At 47.0% G+C, this 25,298-nt stretch overlaps 1 pseudogene; it reads right to left on the reverse strand.

Moving 5' to 3' along the window:
• Positions 1 to 25,298, reverse strand: part of LOC126543486 (ryanodine receptor-like) — a 59,656-nt pseudogene that overhangs the window by 3,887 nt on the left and 30,471 nt on the right.

Genomic DNA, 25,298 nt, shown 5'->3' on the forward strand with positions numbered 1-25,298 from the left:
CATCATTAAGGAGTGTGCAATAGACTTCGGTGGTAACTTCGTTAGACAGGATGCCAGTAAGCTATCGACGGAGACGAAAGATCTGATCAAGAAACGCCAATGTATGAAAGCCTATAACCCTACAGCTAGAATAGAACTGGGAGAACTTGCCAAGTTAATCAAGAAACGTAAGACAGATGACATAAAGAATGATAATATGGATAGAATTGAACATGCTCTCAGCAATGGAGGAAGCCTAAAAGCAGTGAAGAAACTAGGAATAGGCAAGAATCAGATTTATGCGTTACGCGACAAAGCCGACAATACTATTACTAATATTGATTAGATAGTTGAAGTGTCTGAGGAGTTCTATAGAGATTTATGCAGTACCAGCGACACCCACGAAGATAACGGAGAGAGAACAGTCTAGTGGAATTTGAAATCTCACAAGCAAAGCCGGAAGAACAAAGGAAGGCTTGGGAGCTATGCAAAGGGGGAGGCAGCTGGGGAGGATGAGGTAACAGCAAATTTGCTGAAGGATGGTGGGCAGATGGTTCAAGAAGAAGTGGCCACCCTGTATACGCAGTGCCTCATAACCTCGAGCGCACCGGAATCTTGGAAGAATGCTAACCTAATCCTAATCCATAAGAAAGGGGACGCCAAAGACTTGAAAATTTATAGACCGATCAGCTTACTGTCCGTTACCTACAAAGTATTTACTCAGGTAATCGCACATAGTATCCAAAGGACCAGGCAGGATTCCGTAAAGGCTACTCAACAATAGACCATATTTACACTATCAATCAGGTGATAGAGAAATGTGCGGAATAGAACGAACGCTTATATACTGCTTTCATTGATTACGAGGAAGCGTCTGATTCTGTCGAAACCTCAGCAGTCATGGAGGCATTACGGAATCAGGGTGTAGACGAGCAGTCTCTATAAATACTGATAGATATCTATAGCGGCTCTGCTGCCACCTTAGTCCTCCATAAAGAAAGCAACAAAATTCCAATGAAGAAAGGCGTCTGGCAGAGAGATACGACCTCTCCTATGCTATTCACAGCGTGTTTACAGGAGGTATTCAGAGACCTGGATTGGGAAGAATTGGGGATAAGAGTTAATGGAGAATACCTTAGTAATTTGCGATTCGCTGATGATATTGCCTTGCTTAGTAACTCAGGGGACCAATTGCAATGCATGATCACTGACCTGGAGAGCCAGATCAGAAGGGTGGGTCTAAAAATTAATCTGCAGAAAACTAAAGTAATCTTCAACAATCTCGGAAAATAAAAACCGTTTACGATTGCGAGCGAGGCACTGGAAGGGGTAAGGGAATACATCTGCTTAGGGCAGGTAGGGTGACCACGGATCCTGATCACGAGACTGAAATAATCGGAAGAATAAGAAGGGGCTGGATTACGTTTGGCAGGCATTCTCAGATCATGAACACCAGGTTGCCATTATCCCTCAAGAGAAAAATGTGTAACAGCTGTGTCTTACCAGTACTCACGTACGGGGAAGAAACCTGGAGAATTACGAAAAGGGTTCTTTTTAAATTGAGGACGACGCAGCGAGCTATGGAAAGTAGAATGATGGGTGTAACGTTAAGGGATAAGAAAAGAGGAGATTGGGTAAGGGGACAAACGCGAGTTAATGACATCTTAGTTGAAATCATGGAAAAGAATTAGGCATGGGCAGGACGTGTAATGAGGAGGGAAGATAATCGGTGGTCTTTAAGGGTTACGGATTGCATTCCAAGAGAAGGGAAGCCTAGCAGGGGGCGCCATAAAGTTAGGCGGACGGATGAGAATAAGAAGTTTGCAGGGACAACGCGGCCCCATTTAGTACATGACCAGTGTAGTTGCAAAAGTATGGCAGAGGCCTTTGCCCGGCGGTGGGAATAACCAGGCATGTGATGGTGATGATGATGAAGCCAACAAACCCTGACACCAAGGACAACATAGGAGAAATTACTTGTGCCTAATAAATAAAATAAATAAACGATAAATATAATGGAAATGAAAGTGAATCAGAGATCAACTTGCCGCAGGTGGGGAATGATCCCACCGCCATCGCATTTTGCGTGCGATGTTCTACCATTTAGCTGCCGCGGCACCGTTTCGCCATCCACTTTATTGGGTATATATGTTCCTAGTAAAACCCTGGGAGTTTTAGCCAGGGCCATCACTCACAGACCTTGGAGGTGAATTTTTTGTATTTTCGTATATTTCCCTGCTTAACGCACTCTCAGGCTAAAGGCTTTATTGCAAAACCTTTCCAAATTTTTTTTAGTATCAAGAAATAAATGATACTTTTCTAAGGGAAACCACGTTTATAAAGTTTTTCGACAACTACTGTGACGGCTCCGTGAATTTCAAGTGCTTCTTGTACATTGCAGTCTTTATACACAGAAATACTTTTCTCATGTTATGATACGCTAATGAGAAAAAAAGGAAAAATGAGGGAGCAGATCCAACGAGTTGAAATATGTAGGCAGCGAAGCTCTGTGTGAGTGCACCAAGAGTCGAAACACGAGCACACGGAGACGCACACAATTTATACGAAGCCCTCAATTAAGCGGAGTTGATTTCTACGAGTGTCTACGATGGACACCTTGAACACGTCATGGCTTCAGAGGCAGCATGCGCAAACGTACGTAGCGCAATTCCATTCCATTATATCGGCAAAAAGCGCTTACTTTGTCATTACTGTGCAGTATGTAGACTGATGCTTGGATGGGTGTTATGAGCGTCACCTTTCGAAGGGGATGGTGGGTTGCGACACGAAACCCTTGCTATTATACTGCCTAATGTCCTACCTAGGCTAAAAAAGAAAAAAAAAACCCAGGATAAATTCCCATAACCAAATTTTCTAACCCCCTATTGTGAACTTTGTTTTTGTATTTGTCCGTTTTCTGTAGCTTCCCTACTTTATTTACACCAATTTTCCAATCGCCTCCTACTAATCTCTATTGCGGACATGTTTGCTTTCCCTCTGATTTCCCTGAACCCAAGGGACTCAAGGAGTCCAGTGGTGGCTGACTGGACCGCTGGGCAGATATCATTCCATTCTAACAATACATGCGCCATCGTTTCCCTAGCTTTAGCGCAGCAAGCATATGATTCTTTATCCTTCTTATATCTCGCTTTATAGGTGTGCGTTCTAAGGCATCCTGATCTCGCTTCCAAAAGTAATCAGCTTCCCTTATAATTATCATAAATTGTTGCTTTCGTCATTTTGTTTTTGTCCTGTTAAACAGTTACTCATGGCCGGTTGTTTATTCCATTGCCACCACCGATCACAATATTTAGCCCCTTTGACTTTCCGCATGATGAAAAGAACTAGCTTCCTAGTTCTTTTCCTCCCCTGTGAATCGATGTTTTTTTTTTGTGTACAAAAACCTCAACACTCTCCCTGCCCTTTTACTTTCTGCCATATTGCGCAGTTGCTCTTCATAATCAATTTTTCTTCTAGCTTCCCGCGCTTCAAAACTTGTTCAGCCCATATCACCCTGCACAGCGTCATTTTTAGTCTGTCCGTCAGCGCCCAATGCTAGGAGTCCCACTGACAGACCTACGCGAAGCACGCAGATTTTCGAACCACTCATACCCAGACCTTGTATGTGGTGCAAGAAAGTTATTGAACAAATAATTTCCTATGTGGCCTCCACAACATAGGCCACGTTGGAATAGTACCCGAGCTGTAGCTTCCTCTAAAGAGGACCCTTTAGCTCTGAAGCAACTCCGAAGCTCGGACTCAACTCAAATACATGCAAAATGCAAAAACGCTTATGTGAGATAACCTCTTGACCGATTCTAAAGAAATTTGTTGCATTTAAGAGGGAAAGTTAAATTTTAGTGACTGTTGGAAGTGTAATTTCGATTAATGTCTGCTTCTTGTTCCAAAATTTCAAACATTCAAAATTTCGGAAGTAAGAAAAATAGAAGCAAATATTTTACAAATTAGTAGCTCTCCACCAAGAATATATATCGGGGTTCTGTAAACGGGATCCAGTCGATCATTCAAGCGGACAAATTCGATGTCTCAATTTATAATGTTACGGGAAGGAAGAAGCGTGCGTCTATTCACAGATGGCTTTTAATGGCTGAGCCAACAAGCGTAGAGCAGGGAACTCTTCTTCGTCGTCTCCAAGGCCACATCAGCGTCCTCATCTTCCCATATTACCGACTGTGACATGACCCCCGTCGGAAAAAGCACCTTATTGGTGCGGCTCATCGGTCTAAGAAAGGTAAGGTTTGAGACGGCTGACGTGGATGATGACAGGGGTCACCTGCTGAAGGACGCGGCAAGGGCCATAGTATCGCGATAGCAATTTCTCAGAAAGACCAACACGCCGAGTCTTATACCAAACTAGCAAAAGAGCACCTGGTTTGTAGTCTACGTCGTCATGGCGCTGATCGTAATGACACTTATGGCGTGTCTGTGAAGCAGAAAGACGAATGCGGGCAACCTAGCCTGCTTGCGTCGCTGTGGCTAAGACATCCCGAGTGTGGTCGGAGCGAGAGCCTCGAAAGGCAAAGTCGGCTCACGGCCTAAAAGGATATAAAAGGGAGAATAGCCAGTTGTGTCGTGACGCGAGGAATTGTAGGCCAACGTGACAAATTCTAGAGCAATGTCTCAGTCGCGATGATCGGAGGAAACATACGTTGCTAGCAAGTCAGATATTGTGCGGTTCAGGCGTTCGGTAAGACCGTTAGTTTGAGGATGGTAAGCGGTAGTAAGTTTGTGTTTAGGAGCACATGATTGAAGTAGGCCATCTATGACTTTGGCAAGCTAGTATCTTCAGCGATCGGTGAGAAGTTGAGGAGGTGCACTGTGCTGTAAAATAACGTCATGGAGCAAGAAATCAGCGACGTCTGTAGCACAGCTGGTCGGTAGGCCTCTAGTAATGACATAGTGAGTTGTATAGTCCGTAGCGACGGCAATCCACCTATTTCCGTCATTTGATATAGGGAATGGTCGGAGAAGATCAAAGCCAACGCGAAAAAAAGGATCGGTTGGTATATCCAAATGCTGTAGCAGACCGGCAGGAGGCACAGCTGGTCTTTTCCGGCGTTGACACGACTCACACGCGGCAACATAGCGCCGGACAGAGCGATTGAGACGGGGCCAGAAAAACCGTCGCCGTATTGGGTCATAGGTCCGCGTGACGCCAAGGTGGCCAGCGGTGGGAACAAAGGGCATGGTGATCGGTGGTACCTGTGAATGGTAGAATGGTGGTAACTGTGAATGTAGGGTTGGAACTTGCCCACCGCCCAAAGGAGGGTGACACTCGCGCTCAGTAATCGAGTAATTGCGCTCGGTGGGCGGAGGAGGCAGCTGGCGTAGGCGATAACGCGGTTGTGCCCAGATTGGCGTTGAGCTAAAACTGTGCCGATGGGGTAGCCACTGGCATCAGTACGGATTTCTGTCGGAGCAGAGGCGTCAAAATTGGCGAGAAGAGGAGGTGTGGTGAGCGGCGTCATGAGCTGCGAGAAAGTAGACGCTTGTTCAGAGCCCCGACAGAAAAGAACGTCTTTCTTCAGGATGTCAGCCAGGGGACGGGCAACAGGGGCAAATTTTTCACAATCCTGCGGAAGTAAGAGCAAAGGCCAATAAAGCTGCGAACATCTTTGGCATAAGTTGGTACGGAAAAATTCTGTACAGCATGAGCTTTAGCGGGGTCGGGGCGAACGCCTGACGATCGACGAGATGCACGAACATGGTTATTTTGCGGTGACCGAAGTGGCACTTGGGCGAGTTGAGCTGCAAGCCAGCGGTGCGAAGAACAGAAAGAACAGATGAAAGTCTCTCAAGACGAGTCGCAAAAGCGGAAGAGAATCCGATGACGTCTTCCAAGTAGCACAAAGAGATGGACCATTTCAAACCACGCAAGAGCATGTCCATCATCCGTTCAAAGGTCGCCGAGGCATTGCAGAAGCCAAAAGGCATTACCCGGAACTGATATAAGCCGTCTGGTGTGACGAATGCGGTCTCTTCACAATCAATTTCATCAACGGCAATTAGCCAATATCCAGAGCGAAGGTTGGTAGATGAAAAATAGGTGGCACCGTGGAGACAATCCAGAGCATCGTCAAAGTGGGGAAGTGGATATACATCTTTCTTGATGATCGTGTTTATATGACGATAGTCAACGCAGAATCACCAGCTGTTATCCTTCTTTTTGACAAGAGCAACAGGGAAAGCCCACGGGCTAGAAGAGTGTTAAATAATCCCTTTGGTGAGGTTCTTGTTAACCTCATCCTAGATAACTGGTCGCTCAGAGGATGGGCGTCGGCGAACAGCTGCTGCATCGCCGGTATTTATATGTTGCTTCCCCACCGTAGTTTAACACAAAGGGCGATCATTCAAGTCAAAAATTTCGGAGTACGACTCGAAGAGGTCACGGAGCTCTGCGGCTTGTTGGGTTGAGCGGTCTTGTGGAATAATTTTTGTAATGCCGTCGGTCGGAGCAGATGCAGAAGAAGCAGAATGGGCATTGGTCGAAGACGGCACAAGAGATAGAACGGAAATGTGGCACTCGTGCGACGGTGAAAACGTGGCTAGAGACATGCCTCGAGGAAGTACTTGTGGGCACTGTCCGAAATTTAGGATGGGTAGGCATGTCTGATTGTCCAAAACAGAGACGATGAGGTGTGGGAAGGAGACAATGTCAGAAAGCAGGACTGAAGGCGCGGGAGTAAGGACATAGTCTTCGTCAGGTACAGGTAGGCAGGCTAATACAGGGATGTAAGTTGCTGCTAGAGATGGCAGGCGAATAAAATCCGCGGAACATAGCTGAGTTGGAGCTTGAGCAGGAAACGTCAAGAGGAACAGGCAGGGGTAGGTGAAGTTTTAGAACACAAGCTGAACAGTCACTCCGAGCACGATGGGCGGCAAAAACGTCCAGTCCGAGGATAACATAGTGAGGACAACGTTCGAGCACACTAAACAAAACGGGCGTGTGGCGACCGACGAGACTGACACGAGCAGTACACGTTTCAAGCACAGCCGGAGTTCCGCCGTCGGTGACCTGGAGCAGTCGAGTCGGAGCCGGAGTAAGTATTTCTTCACGGGCGTTTGAAGCTCCACAAACATGATGGAAATTTGGGCTCCAGTGTGGATGAGTGTTGTAACGGGCAAACCATCCACGTCCACGTCCACAAGGTTCCGATCCGTAGGCAGGGTCAGCAGAGGAATTTCAGGCCGGGGTTGTAGAGTAGCATCACCTCCAGGAGCTGCCCCAGTTAGTTTCCCGTTGGAGAGCGGCGACGGTAAGCTGGGGAGGGAGAGTGACGCATCTGGGGCGCACGAGAGCGGCGACTGTGTGGTGATGGCGAGCGGATAGTCGCGGTGGCTCGAGCGTTGTCAGGCGCATCTTCAGCCTCGGTGGAGAGTGATGGCAGGCGAGGATTCAGTGGGAAACGGTGGTAGGCGGGAAAGCTTAGTCGAGAGCGGGCTGGCCAGGAACTTCGACAGTGGCGAGAGATGTGACCCACACGTCCACAGTAAAAGCAGATGGGTCTATCATCATGGGTGCGCCATTCGGCCGGGTTGGGATAGGCCGGATATGGACCGTATTTCCTCCGGTGAACAGGGGCAGAGGCAGCAGACGAAGCAAAGTCAGGACGGCTGGCGGAGCAGATGGACGGAAGACCTACATTGGCAAGTTCTTGGCGATTGACCGACTGGATGAGAGATACAAGCGGCCGGGAATCGTCAAGGCATTGCGTCACTGGCGTGGCAGGAGACGCTGCCTCGATTTCTCGCCGAACGATACGTACGACATTCTCACAGGAGGTAGGCTCACGCGGTGGGCAAATGTCTTCGCACGTCGATGAAGCTGCGGTATTGGGTAGACGCGTAAACTGTTGAAGTATGCGGCGACTCTTCGCTTCTTCAATGTGGCGACATTCGTTAATGATCTCATTGGCCGTTGCTATGTTGTTGTAAACAAGCAGGTTAAACGGGTCATCCGCGATGCTTTTTAAAACGTGGCTGACCTTGTCTGCCTCTACCATATTGTTATCCACTTTGCGGCAAAGAGCGAGGACATCCTGGTTATACCCAACGTAAGATTCAGTGGACGTCTGTGCACGAGTCCCAAGTTCCTTCTTCGGAGCACGCTGGCGGCCGCTGGGCTTGCCAAACAAATTGCTAAGCTTCTGTTTACATTGCTCCCAACTCGATATTTCTTCTTCGTGTGGTTAGAACCAGACCCGTGCGGCTTTCTTGAGGTGGAATAATATATTAGCCCGCATAAGCGTGTTATCCCACCTGTTGTGTGCGCTAACCCATTCGTAATTCTGGAACGAGTCATCGACGTCAACGTTGTCAATCGTAGAAAACATGCCAGGGTTGCGATGCTGGGCCGAGATAACCGTAGGTGGCGAGGACAGGGCCGTGGTTGAACACTCTCCTTCCGATAAAATGGCGACCAGGTTACGTCCGCTGCGGAGCTCCGTCTTGCTCAAGTGATTACCCAGCACCACCACCAGTGATGTTACGGGAAGGAAGAAGCGTGCACCTATTCACAGATGGCTTTTCATGGCTGAGCTAACAAACGTAGAGCAGCGAACTCTTCTTCGGCGTCTCCAAGGCCACCATCAGCTTCCTCTACCCACATTACCGACTGTGACGATGTCATGTGAATCTGTTAATCTTTGTACAAGGGTCCTGGAAAAGCGGTATTTCCATATTATTATTTTTTTTCAGATTCTTATGTAACATATCAATTTTGCCCGCTTTGAATGTATATTACATGCTATTCACAGAACTGTGGTGCCATTTTTCTTAGCTGAGTTACAGAGTTCTAAAGTTGATAGTATCGTTTTGTGAAAATTTTCGATTTTTGCCAAATTTCGTTAAACATTTCACGACCTAAAACAACTCGTAACCATCCGTCACTAGAATTTCTGTTTTTCTCTTATATTCAAGAAACCTCGTCAGGTTTGAAGCAGCGATTGCCGAGAACAACAAATTCTCCTTCGATGAGTATTTAGATAGGAGCACCCGAGCTAAAGCTTCCTCATAAAGGCGAAGCTTAAGCGTCCTCCAAGTTCTTCTGCCAGCTTTGAGGCGTGTGCGTGTTTTGAGGGTTTGCGCGGAGGCGTCCGCGTGCTTTCGTGCGTCTTCTATTGTAACTGCGAGCATCTATGTGTATGCGTATGTATAGGCGGGGTCAAACAAGCACATGCAGTCAGTGTTTCTTTGTATGTGCATATGTGTATACTCGTTCTTGCGTCCGTGTACGTCGTTCTGTGGGTGTGTCTGTGCAATTCTGTGTTAGTGTGAAGATGCGTGCGTGCAGGTATATGGGCGTTCGTGTTTTTAAGTGTACTTGCCTGTGTGTGTTCTTGTGTTTCTGTGCATGTGTGTGTTTATGCTTGTGTGTGCGGACGTGCGTCAGCCTGTGGTTGTGAGTACGTATGTTCGTGTGTGTGTCCATGAGTGTGCGTGTCAGTAACTACGTGTATGTTTGTGTGCGTGCATGAATGTGCGAGCACAAATACGCAGTGTTAGGTGCGTGTTTGAACTTGTTTCGCACTGATGTAGAGACTGGCCGCCCTAAAAAGTCGACGGAAAGCAATAAGCGTAATCTAAACGCTGATGTAGCATGTACAGACAGGTCAGGTCTATTTATTGCGATCAGGCGCTTAAGAGAATTAGGCAAGACGTTAATCATCGGACTGTAGTCTATTACCCCTATTGTTTTCCCGCCTTATTCTGTCTCTAATGTCCGCTGCAACATACTTCACGGCCCCGAAGAAACGAAGCCGCAGTTGTGAGGTAGGAGGTGGGTAAAAAGAGGGGGGGGGATAACTATGAGGAATGACGGCTAGTATTTTCTTCTACGGAAAAATTTGTTTGTGCAAAGTAAAATATGGCCGAAACTGTATCGTGTGTATCGTTTGCTAAAACTCTATCAGTGGCAACAGAAGAAGACCATCGTAAATTCCATCGCAATGGTATCTGTAAGCTTGTAATAACTACATTTATTTTTATGGAAAGAAATCAATCGTTTCGCGCAGGCTATCAAGAATAGTTTACCTCTTGATACATGCAAAGAAAACCCGTCGTTCAGGCTCACAATATCAATATTCTTGAAAGCAGTCGCGCACCGCTGCGGTGACTTGTTGTACACTGTAAAGCTTCGCATCATCGCTTGAATACGTTATACGCATGATTTCTCGGTGAACTGGGATGACCGACGTACCAGCAAGCATAAATAACTCTTAATTGAGGTCATGTTGTACGACACATGCGGACAATGTGTTTAACCTGTGTCGTTGAATAGCAGTGCTTGCAGTGAATTACTTATTCTGCGACTGAAAACCCTATAATAGCCTAGTACGAATGTTTTGCCGCTGTTCTTTAGGAAGGGAATGTGACAGAATCATTAAATATGCACACAAAGAGAGAAACTCTATGCGTCATATGTTGGACAGCTTTTTAGAATGCATTATGTATTTCCGGCACATTCCTGGAACGTTAACGCTGATTTTGTCTATTGTTTGTGTTTCCACCGAGCACTGCGTATTAAAAAAAATAGAAAGAAAAAGACGCGCGCGTCGACAATAGCGCTGTGCATTTTAGAACTTACGCGATACACTAGCGATTGACGTGATTGCGATCAGTGATTGACGCATAAACAGCATCGAACGCAATCACCAGGGATGCTATGCAGGGACACACCGTAATGAATGCGACCACCGAAGCGCATCATGCGGACACGTGTATGTAGCCCGGCTACTCTTTCGCTCTGCCCCCGCGGACATACTGTCGCATATAGCGCCACCACCACGAAGCTCGCCGGTGGCGCTTGTGTAAATATATAATTGGAGAAGGTCTTCTGGATGTATGTGACGAAGGCTCCATTGCGCTCTATACCGGATAATTTTAAAGGATATTTTTGATAATTCAGAACGGCAGTTACTCAGCGACATACACCCATTGGCCCAAGGTAGTATAAAGACGCCCTTTAAAAAAAGCAGCACACACCGAATGTCACGCACTGAGTGAACAAAGTGGGTCTGGCAATTGGTCCCGAAACGGCTTCCCTGAGGACAGCAGCCCAGCGCTTTGCCCATCAGACCATGGCACCCACATTACCCCACGGCCCAAGTTAGCCGGAAAAGTTAGGTACTCAGCCCAGCAGTACCCAGTAGTGTTAATCGCGTTAAATATATTTTGATATCAAAAACGCTATTCGCGAAGACGAGTGTATTGGGAACGGAAATGTGTTCCTGCAACGCAAACTCTCTGCTTAAATGAGACGCCACTATGTGGAATTTCGAAAGCCTCTCGTGTAACTTGTCTATGCAGTAACAGTGATGTCGTCCAGCGACACGGTATGATTCACTGATGCGGCAGGTGTTCGCGCTCACCGTCCGGCCAATAAATGTTTTATAGCTGCTGCCGTTGTGCCCTATTGTTAAGCAAGCAGGCTGTCCAACAAAGGGCTGCGGAGATACCACAGAATGGAATCTCTAGCACACTTGAGCAGCGAAATTGGTAGAGTAAGTAAACTAATGTTTATTTTCTTTTTCTAGCCGTCGACTTCGCCTGGCATATTATGAGAAATTTTATCTGCCTTGGTGCATGAGTAGTTACGCATTTGTTTGCACTTTCCAGCGGCAGTGACGCATAGCTGTATGTTGGGACCTTAAACATTAATAGTCTATGAATGTATCCAAGGCTAACTCTTCTGACTAAAAGCGAGAACTATAATCTAAGTCTTGTTTGCTACCAGAATGTGCACTCGATGCGCATCCCGGAGTTTCTGTAAATGTTTTGCCAACGTTTCGCCTTGTATGTGTGAAAGTGCGCAGCGTGGGTATTGCGTTACAGGGCTTGGCAAACTCAGTGACGTGTTATGAGAAAAGGGTACTTCCTTTGAAAGGCGTGGCAGACACATGCTGCGTGGTAGTGCTCATGAGAAGCTTTTTGAGCAAGCAATGGGATTTTGTGCTATTGCTATGTCATATGATCTAATTGAGCATGAAACGCAATAGAAGGTAAATGCACACGTGTGAATTATTGGCAGAACTGGCATTCTAGATCCACACTAGATCCAACATGACGTCGTGGATCGGAGTGAAAAGCATTGTGTTATCTAGGTGTTTTTGGATTAGCTGGGCAGTAGAGACGTCGTTGCTGTCCGTCGCAGCCGAGCGCGCGGAGCAGATTCGCCCCGGCTCTGAAATGGGTAGGCCAGTCGTCATACGTATTCGTGAGGAGCAGGCAGCCTTCGATCAGCAATGTTACGAGCAGAACCAGCAAAGAGCTCGTTTATGCCGTTCTGATGCTGCAGCCCGGACATAAGAGTAGGTCCGTGCAGAAGAGCGCAAGCAGTAACTGCGTATCGAGGATCCCGCATCCTACCAAGTCGTCGTTTAAACAGCCGTCGGGATTAACCCGCTGATAAACACCGGGGTCGCACGTTTCAGCTTCACCGTCCGGAGGTACGGAGTGCTTGGGAGGTGATTTTTTATTGCTTTTTCCCTGGTAGACCCAACTTAATATTATCCTGTTTGTGTGATCTGCAAAGCCCAATATTACACTGCGTCTGAGATCGGAATATTAGTATAAGAGCGGTCTACGTGATTAGCTCAGTTTACTATTACACTATCTGGATGATCTTCCCAGCTTCACATTACACTGCCTTCGTGATCGGCATTTTTAGTATAAGAGTGGTCTCCGTGATCGGCGCAATAAACGAATGCACTGACCGCACGATCTGCTAAGCTTTATATTACACCGTGTAGTAGTCGGCTTCGTTTACTTGCGCACTCTCTCCGTCGTCAGTGCACTTTACTAATACAGTTGCTGTGACCTGGTCAGCTTACTATTACACTGTTTCCGTGATCGGGCTTTTTTACTGAGAAACTGTGTTTGGGATCAGCCCACTTTACAACTACACTGTTTCCGTGGTCCACCCTGTTTACTTCAGGCTGTCTTCATTTTTGGCCCTGTTTGCTTATACATGGTCTCCGTTATCATCCGAGTTTATAGCTACACTGTCCGCAATATCGGTAGGCTTTACTTTTGTACTGCCTCCATGATCGGATGAGTTGGCTATCGTATCGTAATGATTGGCTCAGTTTGCTCTTACACTGCTTTCGGGATGGGCAACGTTTACTATTACACTGCTTCCGCGATAGGCTCAGTTTACCGTTACACTGTCTTCGTGACCGGGCTAGATTTTTGTTATGCTGTATCGTTACCGGCCCTCTTTACCATAACAGCTCGATGATCTATCGCAATGATCAGCCCTGTTTGCTATAACAGCTGTCTCTGCATTCAGGGCAGTTTTCTGTTGCTCTGTCTCAGTCATCGTCCCTGCTTGCAATAACAGCTGCCTATATTGCCGTCGAGATTACTATTACACTGCCTCCGTGATTAGCGCTGCTTCTACAAATGTTCGGTGTTCGGCCTCGTATACTCTTACACTGCCCACATAACTACCAGAAACTCTACTGGATCGGCCCTCATTACTCGTTCAGAAACCAATGCAGTGGACGAGCCAGACCTCTTGAAGGGAGGAGAAGAATGTTTGCCTTGATCCATTACGCACAGTGTACTTTTCAAACACAGCCATGAGAAGCACATTGAACAAGAGCGGGCACTTGACCAAAAGTGGCAACAGGAAACACATCATGAACTAGGGTTCGCATCTTGCGTTAGCTGACATGAGTGTCCACACAAAAAAAGAATGTGAAATGAATGCGCAGACAATGATTAATTTCTTTTTATTCCCGTGCCAACGAAAAAGCATTGCCTGTGAAGAAAGTAAAACTTTGGGAGTCACATTTCTTGCCTAGCTTAGCGACAAAGAAATGACAAGCCATAAAATTCATGCGCCGGCTGGCTGTTGGTAGAGGACATGTTTTATTGGCATCCCATTCCAAGCAGGCTGGTGATACATGGTCACCTATCCTGCTTCAGTTAACCAGATCCTGGACATGCAGCATGCAAATGCTCTACGCAACTGCTACATGTCAGGACACCTAGTGGAATATAACGAAGAACTGCAATTTTATGTTTGTACACATCGACGCAATGTGGCGCGATGTCATATGGCGTGTGAAATGGTACGATACCACGCCAATCATGAGGATGACAATTTATTGACATCGCCTTTCAAACGAAGCGGTGACAAAGTCATCTAGCCTGCTCGAATTCATCAGGTATGCCATACATGTTTTGTATTGCCTCAACATTTGCGCCTCTCCATGATTTGCTTTTCCCTCCTCAATACTTTTCTATCTCCGTTGTACCGCCACCTATGCAACTACTACATGACGTACCAGCTGCTTTTATAATATGCATCTGCAATGCACACGGCGCACGCATAGATGCTACTCGGTGCGCATCTCACATCGCAAGGCAAGTGACACGGTAGGAGGCTAATGATGATGATTTATTGGCTGTCCCATTGGGAACTCGGTGGTGACATGGTCCCCTAGAATGCTCGATATGAGAAGTGGTAGGAAACGGTGCTAATGATGGTGATGATGTTGATTTATTGCCATCGTCTTTCAAACGAGGCTGTGACATAGACACCTAGCCAGCTAGTTTATTCAGGCACACAATATATATTTTTCTAGCATTCCAGAATACATCTACTTAAACATCGATATTTACCTCGTATCTTTAACTTCCCTATACCACTACCTGTGCATCTCATATTCGGCCTTCTGTCTGGCGTAGTAATATGTAACTGCGGCGCAATATTTGTATGTTTCGACGCAACGCGGCCCGCATCACGTATCTCTTCGGATGCTAGGACGCGTTTATAGGGAATATTTTCGCTGCACGCTAGCAAGCACTGTCATGGCTCAGCAGTTGAGTAGTTGCTTCTCACACAGCGGGCCGGTGTTCGATCCCGGCGCGAACTGGGTACTTTTTTCTCAGTCTCCGGGATAGCTGCGGCGGCGGACCCCATCGCCAACCGAAACGGCCATTGAAATGAGCCCAGAACAGCTTACGATGTAAAAGTGTACAACCATTGGAATCTACGGTGCAAACATAAGGGGCACCAATTCGGAGGGTATAAAACAAATAGAGAACGAGGTAATGATCGTGCAAAGAGCGATGAAACTAAACATGTTATTGCGTAATGTTAAGAGAGGAAAAGAAGGGTGTGGGATCAAGGATTTTAGTAGGACGTTCTTGATGGCTTGTTGTTTCATACTTGAAGAAAGGTTAAAACTGCGCGAAGAAAAAAAAACGACTAAAAGCGAAAGGTACACGCAACATACCGCGAGCCATCGTGGTCAGTAATGGGCTGCTTTCGCTCGGCTTCGTTTCTTTTTCTTCGCGCAGATTTACTCTTCTTTATTGTTGGACAAACGAGCAAGACGGGATCGCCGATATTTCCATTGACACCAAGAGAAAACAGAATGGAGATGGGCAGGCCATTTAATGCTCTGGGCGGATATATGACGGCCCATTAGAGTTACAAAATAGGTACCAAAGGAAACGAAGTGAAGTTGTGAAAGGACAACGAATTAGGAGGGGTGAATAAATTAAGAAATGCGCAGGCGCCAGTTGGAGTCAGCTAGCGCAAAGCAGATGTAATTGGAGATTGCTGGAAGAGGCATATGTGCTTCAGTGAAAAAAAAAAAAAAATTGGCTACTGCTGCTGATGATGATGAATCTGCTGATGTACTCGCCGCAGTGCCTTACTTGCGATAGCCTTGTGCTGCAGAGCACGAAGCAACGGATTCAATTCTCTCCTATGAAACTCTCTCTAAAAATGAATTGTTCATCGTACAATTTTCACAAGAGCCTACCAATGACAGTTACCTTTCTATGGGGGCGCAATGCGATAGAATCCTCCGTACTCTTCATTGCGACATAGACATTACCTATCGCCGGATGCTCAAAATGATCAAGCAGTCCCGCCCTACGGCGTTTCCTATAAACAACCGTTCACATTTGGGACACCCAATTTATCTAAATTTGCTGAAAGCTACGATACTGCCGACAGTGCGTGAAAGGGTCATGTTTTAAAGCGCAGCTTTTAGACTCCCGTTCCTGCGTCGGCGTTCTGTCTCGGCGTGACCGAGCGAAGTATGAAAGCGAATGAGGATATAAAAGACGCGACGAGAAAAGCGGAGAGGAGGGTGTGGCGGAACCGTTATGTGGAAAATGGAGGAGGGTATGGCTAAGCGCGAAAAGGAAAGCCTAGAGCGGCGAAGATGGCTGCAAGATGGCGCCAGCGTAGCGGGCGTCGTCTGGGAGTTCTGTGGACGGCGGCTGCAGCGAATCACGCAGACGCGTCTCAAACGCGCTGCCTCTCGCAGTCTCCAGATTAGCGAGGCGGCAGCGCCACACTTCGTCCCTTTTGCAACGTGCCGCACGAGAAAGATTGTCCGCGCGAGCCAATATACCGCGCAATTAGAACACCTATAGATTTGCGCAAATTTTCGCCTTAGAGCGTGTCGTAATTGTCAGTGATGTTGTGTTTATATCGGGCCTTCTTTTAACTAACACACGCACGCACACACACACACAGAGATGCGGAAAGGCGCGCACGAATATAGCTGGATTGCGTCAGAGAATAAGAATCTATTTGGAAGTTACAGCTTTGGCCCCCCTACTTCTTTTTTAATGTGCTTGAATTGCTCCTTATGATGGCTTGGGAATTCTGCAAAAGAAAGAAGCTTATCTATGCCTATTACATCGTTACGGTGGACATAGTAAGAATGACTCACTTCATTTGCTTATGGAAGTTATCACATGTTTTCATTGCTAAAATTTTATGTTGCTCATGGTATCAGCTAGTGCGACTGTGGTTTCTAGCTGAATTATTGTATGTTTCGTTATTTTATAATAACGTAATTCTACAGTGATGTTCGAAACCTTATAGGGAAGTGCCTCCTATGATATGAAGCAGCTTACGTAGGCTTCTCTCAGAGTGCTTGTGGTAACTCACCTCGACAGCAAACGCACCTAGGAAGGCCGCAGCAAGCAATATCAGCATGATCCACTGAAAATGAAAACAAAGAAATAGATGCATCTCATGATTGTAATAATCCGTACATTGTGTAACCCAAGCTTGCTAGGCAACCGTTTGTATGCCTCACGCAAGTGGTTACATTTAATAACATGAACATAATGTGGAAATATTGACGCACATATTTTATTGTTTTTTCTATGACCGTTGTCCCCCCGTTGACCACTGTTACAAAGTTGTAGATGGGTGCAAACTGCGTCCGGATATGTTGCCGCTGATTCTGTTGTGAGATTGGCTTCTCCAATCAGAATGCGCTATCCAGATGAATGATCGCGCCGCGTCCACAGCAAGGCAAACATGCCCAGCGATTTACCAGGTACCTTGTAGCAACACAGTGGAGATAGTCGAAGGTACCAGTAGCACTTAGATTCCAGTCGCCATTGGGAAGGATGGGCATGGGACTGAGCGGAGGACACCATTAAAAAAACGTTGTGGGCCGCACGCGTTCTGCCACATGTATCAAAGCCTTCTGTGGAGTTCTGACGAACCGAAAACATGTTCGCCATAAGACGTGGCCCTGAGAGCGCAAGCATGACTTCCTGAAAGGGGATACGCGGAACATCTTTGAAAGCTCCCACACGAGCACCACGAGCATGGCTATAATAAAAAGGGAATGCAACGAGAGGGGATCAACTGCACGAGCGCGTTGGCTTTTTTCTTCGGGTGCTATGCAATTCTATTCTGTCAAATCAATCAGCTCAAAAAACTGGGCAGATACATATTGTGCACTGGCGTTGCGATCCGTCTCGGTCATCTAGTACGGTCGAATCGGCCTTGCTACTGCACGGCCAAATTATCGAGTCACTTTTGTACTCGCAACCACTTTTACCCAGTCTATTATCATTGAGTAAAACAACGGGACTGCCATCGCCTCCTCGGATTTAGGCGAGTGACATTGCACATTTCGACGGTGATGTACATAATGAGTATGTAACACGGATAACTAGCCCTGTGTGAACTCCACAGACCACTCGAATACACTAATTGACTTATGAATCAATGATCCTGCATATAACTGTTACAATTAGCATGAAATTCGGACCGATGGCTGAAACGGCTCCGAAGGGGCTTAGTTCACCCGTGAATTACCGTGTATTGAGCTATGTATTGAATTTCCCGCTGTATGTTAACCCTACATACGGAACTGCTCCCTGGGCGCAGTGCTAATACAGCAGCAGTACCTGTACGTTGTCATGTCAAGTTTCAGTGAATGAACACTGGAGAAACATAGGAAAAGATGAATAAAGGGAAAATCAGACATCCACCTGTTCGTAGCAATTGCTACAAAGGAAACCCATACGGGTTCCTCGAAAGAAAAGCCTCATAGTTGAAGAAAAATTCGTCCTGGTCCGGGACTCGAACGCGGGACCACCGCCTTTCCGGGGCAGCCGCGGTGGTCCCGGGTTCGAGTCCCGGACCAGGACGAATTTTTCTTCAACTATGAGGCTTTTCTTTCGAGGAACCCGTATGGGTTTCCTTTGTAGCAATTGCTACGAACGGGTGGATGTCTGATTTTCCCTTTATTCATTACTTCTCTCCACCTTGCGGGTTTCCGCAGAACTACTACGTCATAGGAAAAGATACAACACGCACTAGGACAAGTAAACGCCTATTAGAGCCTGTCCCTGTCTACGCCTCACAATGCCGGCCGGAAAGCATCGCTGACTGACTACAGCACACCTTTGTAGTGTTACGTTTCGCCTCCGACGTGCGGTATAGCCGGCGCGGATGTAACGGACGCCGGGGCTTCGTTCATAGCGGCAGACATTTTGGCCAGTGTAGCGCTGCCGCAAAGCTTCCATTCAAGCGCGTCCAGGCATGTCTCAATGCCACGTGTCTGCGTGTGTGTGTGTGAGTGTGTGTGCATGTTGGTGCCCACGCTTGTCAAAGCACGGCAGCCGGGGAGAGGAGCTCCCCAACTGTGAAGCGAGGAGGTCTGACCGGCGCCGGCCCGGCGGATGCGTCAATCCTTGTCTCAACGTATCCCTGCTCCGCCGTCACGTGCGCCTCTATCGAGGCGTTCCTTGTTGCCCTCGACTCCGAGACTATAAAAGCAGCTGCCCCCCGACGCCAAGGGAGAGGCTTCGAATTCTTCCGCCGAGTAACGTGCTCTCCCCTCTCTCCACTTCGGTCGACCGGACCGGCCGCTCTTTTGCGATGCTAAAATAAACAAGTTGTCCTGTTAGCAGTCGACTCATCCTTTGCCAAGACCTTCGGATGCTTCCAGCTGTGCCCCAGGCCGCCAGGCCAAGGCTACCTTTGGGGCTTGCGACCTATTTACAACAGTAGGCTTTATGCGATCCCGTATAAATAGACGGCGCTTGACCCATAATTCAAATTTGAACAGCAGAAGACTGGGGTCTCTATTATTGTTTTGCTTTCAGTGATGTTTACTATTCGATCAAGTAGTTCGCCCAATTAGCTGGAAAAAATCCATGTAACGCATGTAAAAATTTTTTTTACCGTCAATACAAAAACACATCTAGTGGAAGTGCGCCTTGCTTTCGTACTGGACACCCTGTGCACTACAAAGCTGTGGATCGCCGTCAATTAATTATCTAGCTTCATGCTATAAGGACAGCTGCCGCACTACGGGTGCTTGCATAAAATGACAAGGAAACTAATGCTCAAGCCAACAATGATGATGGTAGTTTCATTGTCAGCATCAACGGTCGGGCGTCTACAGCCGATGGAACCAACTACATTAAATTGTAGTTCATGGGATGACCCAAACCTGGCTTCAGACATTCTAGAGCGTCTGAACATTCAATAGCTAAAGCTCTGAGGCCGAGATGCGCTCCAACTTTATTTCATGCGAATGCAACCAACAAATGGATCGAAGATTGAGAGTCTGCGTTCAAGACCTACATGCGATTTCGCAGCATGTTGTTCAAGGCGTTCACATAAGTCGTACAAGGAGACCGGGCCCTAACTCATCCTAACGCCCCAGTACAACTAAATGATGAGAACGTCGCGATATGCACGGAAAAATGATGCGTCTCTCTCGGCACGCCGATATTGCAGAGGAAATGAAAACCTGCTCTCGACGTTTAGAGCAAACTGAGATCTTTTTGCCTGAATGATACGGACCCTGTCACATTGTTTCATACTGCCACCGCCATTGCTTCCGTGCGTAGCCTTGAGCGACTTCCCAAGTAAGACATGTCTTTGATTAACGTGGCCATTAGTCACTATGGTATCATTGCGAAGGAACGAGTCACGTCTACCACCAGGGGCCATTCATACCAGCGAAATGGGACTGCGAGGCTTCGGCGCAAAACACCCGTCTACACCAGGTCGAACGTCCTACATGCTTTACCAGATACCTGTCACCAAGAAAGTTGAGAGTTTTACGGTTTTCCTTTCGCCATCGTCAGGTCAGTGCATCTCACCGCAGCGCCGAGCATACACTGGCCAAACCCTGGACGGTAAGTTAGCGCTCGTCTTGAAATGTGAAAACAGTACCAATTGATGTTCAGTTGGTTTTCGTCAAAATGCCGAGCACCCACGGCGCTGACAAAGGCCCCACAATAATTATGTCTACATCGTAGCAACGACACCCCGCCCTAGGAGGAATTCTTGAAGCAAAAAGTGCCCCTCCATTGTCACGCCAAACGGCCTGGTCTATTTTCAAGGTCATGTCAGGGAGCCTTTGTTCAATATCCCCAACGTACAAGTGTGTGATACACACAGCGCTGCGCATCTTGAATTGGCCGACCTCTCGCGTATTTGAATGATGTCATCGTCCTTGCTGTGACTTTCCACAACGCTCAACGGTGACTTCGAAGAGTACTTGATGCAATCAAGTCATCAGGGCTCACCATGAATGTAGAAAAGTGCCGTTGGTGTCTGAAAACTCCCTCTTACTGAGCCACGTCATTTGGAAGTCTGCAGTATATTCTGGCCTATTGAAGACAGCTGCCATCGCAAAGCTTACGCAACCCGCCGAGAAAAAGCCAGTACACAGATGTCCTGTCCTTTGCGCTTACTATAGGCGTGTGGTAAATGACTTCTCTAGCATAACCACGGCGCTTACACATCTGAGTGAACCAGCCGTCGAGTTCAAGTGGAAATCACCAGAGGTATGGATATTTCAAAACCTGGAATGATGCCAGAACTTGCCACGGCTACAAACTTAGATAAGGAGGCCAATACGGAAATGCAGTTCGACGTAAGTTGTATTGAACTCGCTGCGGAGGCATTCCCAATAAAGCCAGATTTGAAAGGGTGACAGCCTAGGCTGTTCAGTCGCTCTTGAAAGCTGGAGTCGTTCATTCTATGGTGGCAGAAAAGCATTTTGAAATTATTTGTACTGCAGCAAAGTTCCAGCCTTACTATAAGGCAGACCGTTAAAAGTGTCTAGCCACCCACACGCGCTATGTTGCCAGCAAGCCAAAAGGACCCATGAGGTCACCTCCTACAGTGGAGTCTCAGACTACATGAGATTCAGTGTTGAGGCACCAACGTTGCTAAAGTTCAGCATCACCCAGTTGAAAAAGACAACAGGAATTCATGTTGGAACCACAGAAATTTACGTTGCACGGCAGAAATTCCTGGCGTGTCTGAAGTTGCGACAGATATTTCTGACGTTACGACAGAAATTCTGATGTCGCAAAAGAAATATTCTGTCGCGAAGTTCAAGAATTCTGAAGTCGCAACAGAAACAATAGTTCTGAAGTCATGACAACAGTTATCTATCGTGACAGCGATTCTGACATTATGACAGAAATTCTGTCATCGCAACAGCAAAATTCAATCGCGACGATGAAGAGTTCTGAAGTCGTAACAGAAACGTTATGTCGCGACAACAACAGTTCTGAAGTCATGACAACAGCTTTCTATCGTAACAGCGATTCTGACGTTGCAACATAAATTCTGTCATCGCAACAGAAAAGTTCAGTCGCGAGGACCAAGAGTTCTGAAATCGCAACAGAAACGTTCTCTCGAGACAACAACAGTTTATGAAGTCTCAACAACAACTTTCTATCGCATAGTGATGCTGACGCCGCAACAGGAACTCTCTGTCGGGACTACACATTTTCTGCCGCAGTGAGTTCTGACGCCGCGACAGAAGCGCTTTCTGTCGCTACGCTTTAAAATTGTATGTCAGTTTCGCATCGGTGGTGTGCACTGTACAATTTTCATGCGCATTGAAGCAGATGACAAATTTGCTTTTTTGACTCCTCCTCCACCTGGCCTTATTACACTGATCTCCCATATTTTGTATCCGTAAGCTTGGAGTTGTCGATAAGGTATCGCTGTGATAATCGTTGCGATAATATCGCTGTTAGCCTTCTAGGTTGCTCGAGTGCTAGAGCGGGCGCCCAAGTAACACGTTGGCCTCGAGCTAGAATCTCGGTGTGGAAAGACTTTTTCTACAGCTACAAAGCTTTATATCTGAGAAATCATGAGAGGTATCGCTGATCGCCTCGTGCTACGTTTGCATGGAAGAAAATATTTCCTTCCGTGACACTTCTCTACTTTGAAAAAAATCCGTTGAACCGATTTACCATATTGAGATTGCCCAGTTGTGAAGCAATTGTCTTCGCGCGACGATCTCCTAGACTTCTGGATTGCTCAGATGGCAGAGTTACCGCTATGGAAAAGTGTTGGTCGATAGTTCGAATCCCGCACCAGTACGTAATTTACCTCATCGGCGAAATCTACTTATAAGAGGCCCGTACGAGTTTCATTTGTCGCCTTGTGGAACATATGGGTTGAATGAAAATTTTGCTGCCGTCACACTTCCCCCACCTTGCGGGATGCCACAGAGCTGATTTGCTATTTTCAGAATCCCTATGTGCCAAGCTGTAGAATACTTCGCATTCACGCTGCAATTTCCAAACCTCCTGGTTAGCTGAGAGGGTGGAGGAAGGGCCCCGTAGAAGCGTTGGTCCCGGGTCTAAATCCAGGAGGAATTTTGTCTTTATTATGATGCATCTTTTGCAAAAACCCATGCGGGTTTCGTTTGAGTGAATAAAAATTTAATTTCGTGACACTTCACCCAACTTTGAGGATAACGCCGAACTGATTTACTATATAGTGAAAATCTATGCGTGAAGTTGCAGAACACTACATCTTTGGACTGCGATCTCCAATCCTCGTAGGTTACTCATATGGTGGAGCGAACGCCCCGGCACACGTTGATCCTTAGTTTGAATCCAGGACCAGGACGAATTTTTCCTGAGCTACAAAGCTATTTTGCTAAGAAACCGCTACAGGTTTCGTTGGCCGCTTCGTGCTACATTTGGTTTAATGAAAATTTTGAATTTGCGACGCTTCTTCAACCTTGTAGCATTCCACAAATCTGATTTACTATGCAGAGAAACTCTAAGTGGAGTTGTAGAATACTAGGCGTTGGGTCTGCTAGCCCCCTTTTTATTTGAGAGGCTAGAGCGACCACAACGGAAACGCGTTGGTCCCGGATTCTAAACTAGGACGAGGCGCAATTTTTCCTGAACTACAATGCTTTTTCTGCTAAGGAACCCGTACAGGTTTCGTTTGTCACTTGGTGCGACAATTGGATGAATGGCAATTTTGACTCGATGACTCTTTCTGCACTTTGAGAGAACTAATATTCCATACTGATAATACGTATACGTCGGGTTGTCGAGTAATTCGCACTGTGATCTGCAATGGCATGGTTTCCCAAGGAAGCAGGGCAAACACCCGGGCAGCGCGTCTGTCCCGCGTTTGAATTGGGACGTATTTCTTTCTTTAGCATCGAAGCTTTTTCTTTGAGATACCGGTATGAATTTAATTTGCAGCTTCTTGCTACGTTTGAGTGGATGTCAGTATTCCTGTATGTGACACTCACCCGGCTTTGCGGGATTCCGCAGAACTGAACGGCGATTTTCGTATCCATATGCTTGAGTTATCGATTAATCCACGCCGCGATCTGCTGGCATCGTTTTTAGCTCAGTTGGTAGAGTGACGTAGGTTCGTAGGGGAGAGACGTCGGTTCCGGGCTCGAATCTCGGGACAAGAATAATGTCTCCTCAGTTGCGGAGCTTTCTTCCTGAGAAAAGCGTGCGGGTTTCTTTTGCAGCTTCTCGCACGATTTGGGTTGTTGAGAATATTCCGTTTCCATAGACTTTCTCTATCTTGCGGGATTCCACAAAGCTGACCTGCTATATTGTGTAAATGGTGTCACGAAGATAACTAAGACAGGCTCGGCGAAACAGAACAGCCCTGTTTAATGATGGTGGACACCGAAAAACCCGGCGCATAACTGCGCGCTTCCTCGTCTTCTCTATGGCGATCGGTGCCTGTAGTGGGCAGCTGGCGTTCGGGACTAGTAGTGGTTGCTTACTTCGCGTGATTACTCCCCACATGAAAAGCGACTGTCCCAGTCGCTGATCGGAGGGAGTAATGGGGGACAGAGGGTGCGCCAGAATGTTCTTCGAGGGCGTAGTACAGACGTAGTACACTTCTTCGCGAATGTAGTACGGTTTTATCCCTACTACGTGGAGAAGCTCGGTTCGTGTCCGTCGTCTCCTCGAGCTCATGGCAGTACTCTGAGGGACGACCTCGTAGTTCACGTCGCTGATTCGCCTGACGATCTTGTACGGGCCAAACTATCTACGCAGTAATTTTTCCTACAGCCCCTGAGAACGAATGCGTGTCCGTCTCTAAATGTAGTCACCGCGTTCGTACAGGATGTTCCTGCGGCCACTGTTGTATTTGAGGGCGTCAGTACTCTGCTGGAGGCGGATGCGGTTGCGAGCAAGCTGTCAAGTTCCTTCGGCCTTCTCGACGATGTTATGAGCATTGTTGCTTCTTGTTTGGTTGTCTACCGCAAGCATGGCGCCTAAAGCTGTTGTTACGTAGCGCCCATAAACCAGTTCAAATGGTGTGAATCGGGTGGCTTTCTGAACAGCCGCACTGTTTGTGAATGTCACGTGCAATAAAATTTGGTCCCATAACTTGTGCGCTACGTCAACATGCATCGAGATAATATCGGCGTTAGTTCTATTAAGGTGCTTCGTAAGTCCATTAGTTTTTTGGTGAGAGGCCGTAGGTTTCCGATGATTCGTGTAAGTCTTTTTGACGGCCTTCTGTATTAGGTAAGCAGTAAATGCTGTCCCTCAACCGGTTATTAAGACGGATGGTGCCCCGTGACGTTATACAAAATCATGTGCAAAGAACATGCCGACTTTCGTAGAGGTTCCGCGAGGTTCAGCTTTTATTTCTGCGTTCCGCGTTAGGTAGTCAGTCGCGACGACTATCCATTTGTTGTCTGTGGACGGCGTAGGGAATGAACCCAGAAGATTCATTGCAACCTGCTAAAACG

The sequence above is a fragment of the Dermacentor andersoni genome, chromosome 10, assembly GCF_023375885.2.
Source record: "Dermacentor andersoni chromosome 10, qqDerAnde1_hic_scaffold, whole genome shotgun sequence".
NCBI classification, from domain to species: domain Eukaryota; kingdom Metazoa; phylum Arthropoda; class Arachnida; order Ixodida; family Ixodidae; genus Dermacentor; species Dermacentor andersoni.